Source organism: Myiozetetes cayanensis, unplaced genomic scaffold (assembly GCF_022539395.1).
Source record: "Myiozetetes cayanensis isolate MyiCay16 unplaced genomic scaffold, myiCay2020 scf1, whole genome shotgun sequence".
Taxonomy (NCBI): Eukaryota; Metazoa; Chordata; class Aves; order Passeriformes; family Tyrannidae; genus Myiozetetes; species Myiozetetes cayanensis.
This window is the reverse complement of record NW_026086604.1, coordinates 37,064,093-37,071,397: the sequence shown is the minus strand read 5'-3', so window position 1 is coordinate 37,071,397 and position 7,305 is coordinate 37,064,093.

Here is a 7,305-nt window from a genome sequence, read left to right as displayed (position 1 = left end):
CTTCCCCTGGCAGAGCTTGAGCCCATGTCCCCTTGTCCTGTTGTTGGTTGCCTGGGAGAAGAGACCAACCCCCACCTGGCTATAACTTCCCTTCAGGTAGTTGAAGAGAGTGATGAGGTCACCTCTAAGCCTTCTCTTCTCTAGACTAAACAACCCCAGCTCCCTCAGCCTCTCCTCATAGTTCTTGTACTCATTATCATTATCTTTCCTCTAAGATATTTACACCAGGGCTGTTGTGGCCATCATGAACAGATCCATTCTGCCTCTGAGGGAGCAGTGACAAACTACTTGGCTAGAAATAATGTGCTAAGGACTGGGATATACATATCTTAGTGAAAAGGAGAGTAGAAATTAATTTTGTTTCTACCTTTTTGCTCTTTATTAAATATATGACTCCCTTGTCACATCCTTGAACTCTGTGCTTTGCCCCTCAGGCTTAAAAATTGTAATTTTACTGAAAAGGCAAAACTTACTCCAGTTCAAAATCTTCCCATAGACCAGGCTGAAACACTGCATGAAAAAGCAAGGGACCAAAACTAATGGGGAAAAAAATTGTACTTTTTAGGTTTTAACATGGTGATAGGAAAAACTATTTGACACCATGGTCTGCACAGCTGCTGGGGAAAAGTGCTCTTGCGCCAAGAGGAGTGTTCCCAAACTGCTGCTGGCCCTTGATAAAGCTGAATATATTTCTAGCTTTGAGTGTAGTGAATATTTGGTGACAAGTGTTGCTGACAGCTTTTAGGTGTTGCAGCCTTAGAAGGAGAAGTAGTTCTAAGCAAATACTTAATCCATAGGCTAGATCCATCTTGTTTGATAACTGGAAGTGAAGGGGATTTACAAGGAAGGCCCTAAGGAGATGAAGGGTAGCAGGATGTTATGTCTGTGAGCCTTTGGAGTCCTGTCCCTGATTCTGAGAACCTTACTAGATGCTAGTTTCTTAAATATTGTTTTAATAAGAATAACTTTTTGTCTTACTTATGGTATGACTATGCTGTAATTATTAAGTCCTAGTTTTTGTTTCTGTTCAAAGATGAAAGAGGAGGGTTTGACTGGTATTTTGGCTGCTTAGAGGAGGACCACAGAACTCCCAAACTTGGATTCTGACCATAGTTTCATCCTGCAATAAAATAAAATACTAAGTTCCTAGGTGACTAAGCAGAGAAGATTTCAAATAATTTTGTCTTCCTTCAACTTCACTTACTTTTCCTGAAAAAACATTTCCCATCATTATGGTCTCTGAATTACTAAGTCAGAGAAATTGTTTTAGCTGTTTTTTACCAAACATGTGATAGATACTGAAACCTTCAGACGAGAGAGCCTAGCCTTTCTGGCCATGTACATACTTACACAGGTCTCAGCCAGTTTCTGCTAAGTACAATACCATAAACCCACAAAATGTTCAGTTTCCTAGGAAACTGAAAGCTCCACTTTTTGACAAACGCACACAACTTATTACTCATTTCTACTACCACACTACTTTCTGACTATTTTCTCCAGCTAGAAGAATATGTGTTTTCTAACACAAAATGAATTGAGGAGCTGGTGGTTGCTGTAGGACAGAGTTTTTCCAAGATCACCATGGTTTCACCCTAACAGTACGTAGCACACGTTCACTGCCTCTCCAGAAAAGCTGCTTGATGACTGTGGTTCAGAAGTGACCTCCAGAGGAAGTCTGCCAGCTTGGTGGCCCCATGACCTTGGGGCACGTATTTAAGGGTAGGCAGATAAGGACTCAGTGAGGCTTTCAAAAGCTCTTAGGCACCTCTTTCACCTTGAAATCAACTCATTACCACAGCTGCAGCCTGTCAAGACAATGAAGTGAGAGCTAACAGAAAAATCTCTTCCTCTATTACACCAGTGCTCAGCAGAGAAAAGTATGGCACTTGTTCTTTCCACTTCTCACCAGAGAAGTGCTTGGTGCTTCAGAAGGTGCGTAGCTGGATGGCCTGAGAGCTGCTCTCTGCTAATGTTGCTGTCTCTGCCAAGTGCTTTTGCTGAGGTTCCTGTGTCTGGGTGCCCCCTGCTCAGGGGGACAAGGCAAAGGGAGACAGCATGGGATTTTATCTGTTTGCTCAGAGACAGTGTGGGTGGTTCTCACTGGTCAGACTGGGCAGACTCACCAGCAGAATACAGGTCAGGTGATGCGCACTGATTCCCCAAGGCAAGCATCTGCACACATGGCAGCATTTTAATGCCTGATGTGTGGACAGTCAGGACTAACTGTGCACCTGTAGCTACTGTGAGAGAATGTGGTAAGCACGAAGATGTTTTTTGCTGGGTTCTGAAAGCCTGACTTTTAAATGCCGTGTTGTGCCTGAAAGAAATGCTTCAGGCTGAAGTGAGACTTACTTCTATCTCCTGTGACAGTACAGAATGCAACATTTTATATGAGGAGACTTACATATTTCCCATGTGCAGTGGGAAAGGAGAAAGCTGGCACATGCTGCACCCTTACTGGAGCTGCACAAAGATGCAGGGCTGCATTAAGGGCAGACAAAAGAAGGCTATGTTTGTAAACCTCTAGGTGAATGCTGTAGGATCTGCTTACCCTGAAGGATTGAATGGTAAATAGCTAGTACACATTTTAACCAGTATAATTGCTGCAAGTTTAGGAAGCTACAACTTGTTTTTCAGGAGTGTGTAAAATACTGAAGGCTTGGAGGAGAGCTACATTTTTCAGCTGTGTTAGAGTTGGACAGGCATTTGGCTTTAAGCTGAGGGCAAATGAGATCTAAAAGTGGAAATTCAGCTTTTGAATTTGGTTGCTGATATCCAAAAACTAAACCTGGTAACTTCTCAGAGTACAGTGTCAGAAATTAAACATTTATGTTGTTACCTTGCAGGATTGGCAAATTCTGGTCAGTTCTGTCCAAAGTAGGAAAGGGGCACATCCTAAAAACCCTTTAAGTCCCACATCAGGACAGATTCATATATCAGATCCCTATGCTCTATAAAATTAACCTGCTGGGAATTCTATGTTTGGAATCTGGTCTGTCCCCAGTCAGCACGGATTTGAACAGTATCAGGACTGCCATACATTGAATTGATGCTGCTAGATGCTTTCAAAGTGCTGCAGTTCTGATGTAATTTTCTCCTTTCATTCTCATTTCATAAGCTCCATTCAAGCTGTTTTCCCAAAACCACACCACTCAGCTGCATCTTCTTTGTGGTTGATCCTGGACAGCACAGAAAAAAATAGTTTAAGTCTTCACCTCAGGTCCCAGATATCAAAGGACCTGCTGTTCCTGCTAGTAAAGTAATGGCAATTGGCATCACCACAAAATTATTTCAAAGGTAGCAACCATTAAAGAACATCCCTTTTAATACAGATTGATGATTTTACATTTTTGGCAGGTTTTGCTGGTTTTGAGGTTCTTTTAGTTTGTTAGAATCTGTTTTTTCAGTCAGGTTAGTTTTTTTCTTCTTTAAGCTTACACACTGTATTTAATCAATGTAAAACAGGATAAACCCCTGAGTGACTCTGTCTGATGTAATTCATAAATTACACTACTTGAGGAGGATATTGGACTAGGTGACCTTCAGAGGTCCTGAATTTTCCTGTGATGTAATTAAATATGGGAAAATTATGATGAGAAGTCTGAAATCTGAACTCCCATGTCTCACTAATATCACCTCAGTGAAAAAACCTTGCATCCTCTTGTGGCATTGTTATCTTGAAGAAAAGAAAATAAGTTTAAATGGCACGATGTCTGTCAAATGTCAGGTTATTTGTCTCAGTTCATTTTAACATCATTACTTTCAGCTGTGTTTCCTAATATCACATATGATGAGTGTATCCAGTTCAACTCAAAGCAATTGCCTCATGTGTGAATATAGTTTTATAGCAATAAATAGTAACTTCTGGATGTTCACATATAACTATTTCAAGTTATTCTGAAGCCAAATTGAAGTGTACATGCTGTTAGTGAAAATTATTTTGAATTAGCCACATTAGGTGTTCTGGAGTCAGAGGAAATCTGAATTCTGGGGTGTTAAATGATTTGGCTGTGTGGCAATAATTAATCAGCTACAAGACTCTTGCTTTATCGCACTCTCTGACTTTGTTTCTATAATTTTATTTGCCCACTAGGATACTGAATAACATCATAAAAAATGTGTACAAAAGCCCTTTGTTGAGAAAAATCAACATAATAAGACTAGGGACTGTCTGGGACACAAACAAAATTCAAAAATGGCTGGAAAGATATACTTTTTTCAAGGGTAGAAATCCTTAATATTTTTTTTTTTATCTTAGAGAGTGTTCAGATAGTTCTAGTTCTATAGAAATTGATATGGTATCTAGTCTCTTTTCCATCACCACCTTTGAAATTCAAAGCAGATTTTGTGTGAAACTGTTTGTTTATTTTTGGAAAACAGCTAGACTGAAATGTATCGCTAACATAGGCGTATTTTTTGGGAAAAAAAGTAATTAGAATTAATGTTTTTTCATTTCACACTACACTCAGCATTAAAATTCTATGCAGTGTTGCTCAGTACAGAAAAGTTACCTTAGGAGTATCCTTAACTCACTTAGATGTTCTTCTAATTTCAACAGCTTCTAGAGGAGTACAGTTTGTGACCTAGGGAAAAGACAATCCTCTTTACTGGCTAAAAAAAGCTGAGATTTTCCAACAGATCTGAAAAATAGATTTTTCTATAAAACAACAAAAAGCCCTTGTACTTTAACTAACCTATTAACCCTAGATCATGAAAAATGCAAAAACTATCTCTAAAAGTGTTAGTGGAGTGCCCAAATAAAAATCCTAAAAAAACAGTGATTATGAAAAAAAAAAAAAAATTGAAAATTGTATTCAAACTCTTGTTTTCAGTTTGGTCCATTTTTTAAGGACATGTGCCTGAGTTTTGGCATCAGAGCTATAGCGCAGGTTCTTCATGCCCTTTCCACTCCCTGTGGGCCAAGCAATCTGGACTGGATCCTCCCCTGAGCACTGTTGGTTTTAGTAGAGGGGAATACAAGGGGATCTAGACTACCATCCCTGTGATACAGGACAGTAAGCTCATGCAGATTCATGTTATTTTTTAATTGACTTAAACCAGAATGTTGAGCACAAATACGAACTTGGTGGCAAAATGCTTTCTTAGTGGTAGGTCAAAAAGCTATAGAAAAATTAATGTTACCTCTCCAGTCATTTTTAGAAGTGTATTTTCTCTTCAGAGACTCTTCTACAAAAAATAAAACAAACAAACAAACAAAAAACCCACAACAAACCAAACTTGCTGACTAGCTCTCTTTATTGGAATGGAGCACATTCTGGCAACACTTTTTTCCATCCCTTGACAGAATTTAGTCTTGTGCCAGAAACCGGGGTCACATAGATCTATCCATGCTGGTCCTATGCCATCTAGACGTTATAGATGACAGGAGGCTAAATAAGTGCTTTGTAACAGCCTCATCCTGTCATCTGGATTAAGTGGAGTTTATAACTGCATTGTGAATAGTGAAATTAGCTGAAGCCGTGTTGTTTGAATCGTGCTGAAGAAGTTGACTAGTATTATCACAAATGTGAGTGATTGATGAAACAAACAGCAGGAGAATGGAGATGGCACTTCTGAATTTGTCTCTTATTTTTTTTTTTTTGGATGAGGAAAAGAGAAGAAGATGTTCTCCTGCTGTGTAGAAATAGAGTTCAATACACAATCACTACCCCATTTTATGCAAGCCACCAGATTCTTTGGAGGTTTGGTTAGAATTCAGATAATTACTAAAAAGCAAAGGGAAATTAGTATTTTTACTAAAGACATACTTCATTTTTCTGGCTGAAGTTAGCTTATATTGCTGGAAAATGTGGCATACTCAATTTGTTTCTATATAGCAGGGAAGAGAAAATGCTTTGAAGTATTACAAGCTAAGCTTTTCAGTGGGGTGTAATTCTTGAACTTCCTTGGGAAAAAAAAAGAAAAAAAAAGAGTTTTGATAATTTGGAAAGTTTCTTATGAGTTCTGGTTGGTACTGTGAAACTGATGTGCCATGAATAGGTGTTTGAAGCTGTCATCTGATTTTGGGGCTGCACACTGTGTATGAGAGTAACTGAGTCTCCACATTTTCATTTCTGATGGAGATTCATTTCTGGTTTCTGAAACAGGGAATTTGTCCTGAAAAGATGTGAATTTGGAGAATGAGTTCTCTGTCTGAGAGAAACAAGAGGCATTCATGGTGCCCTGTTATATAGTGACAGAGTTTGGGGGATCAGGGCCTACAAGGAAATCAGCCAGGGGAATCACGAGGGACAAGCACCATTTTGCAGCCTAGGGACCTTTTGAGACTAGAATAGACTATTCCAGTTGGGAGAGACCTACAGTGATCATCTATTCCTTTCCCATAGGAGAGCCAGAGGAGATCACATGTCCCCAGCCTGCAGGACAGCAGTGGATGGACAGTTGCATCAGGCTAGACTTGTGTGATATCCTATCACTTAGAAAGACCTCAGAAAAAGTGTAAAACCATGGGAAGGATATAATAATACTTTCCCACAATGCTCTGAGTTGCAGAAGTAAGGTGCATTGCCTCAGGGCAATTCTCCCTTCCAGAAATCTGCTGTGGCCTCATGAGTCTTGGGCACCCATATAGGATGTTGTTATTTTTTATTTAGGCATGCAGACTGCCTACGTCCCCACTGTGTAAAGCCATGGTCCCCAGCCCACAGCAAGTGATTTATGTGGCGTCTGACATTGCTTGCAGAGACAGGAAATAAAGAAGTTAATTCTGAAATTTGCAAAGGATTTCACAGAGAAACTTTCAGGGCAAGGAGGTGCCTGCAGCATGTAATGTGGTCAGCACAAAAACGTGTTGCTCGAGATCTCTGGGAGTCTGAAAGGAGACCTACTCAGCAGTATCTGCTGAAACTAGGCATAAACATGTTTCCAAACTTCTGCAGAGCTGCTCAGTTTGTTTGCTTTCACCCCCACACCGCTCTGCAGAGGTGACTGGAAGTGGAGCTCCAGCAAGGGATTTCCTCAGGCTACTGAGTGGTCAGTGCCAGTGCTGGGAATATGATGGTCCTTAGCTGACACTCTGCATTTCTGAAGAAAGCTACCACTGAGCTCACGCAGTAGTTAAAACAGCAGGACAGAGTTACGGCTACTCAGACCAAGGAAACTGGATCTCATTGTGCTGGGAGGCAAACATAGCTCCCAGTGAAGTGGCAGAATATTTCATTGTCTCTCTTTCTATCTGGGTACTGGGAATGCAGTGCAAAGCAATAAAGTGTTTTCAGGGCACTGAGGTGAAGATTTGCACATAGCGATCAAAGTAGTCCTCTTCAAGCTGATATCAATTACATT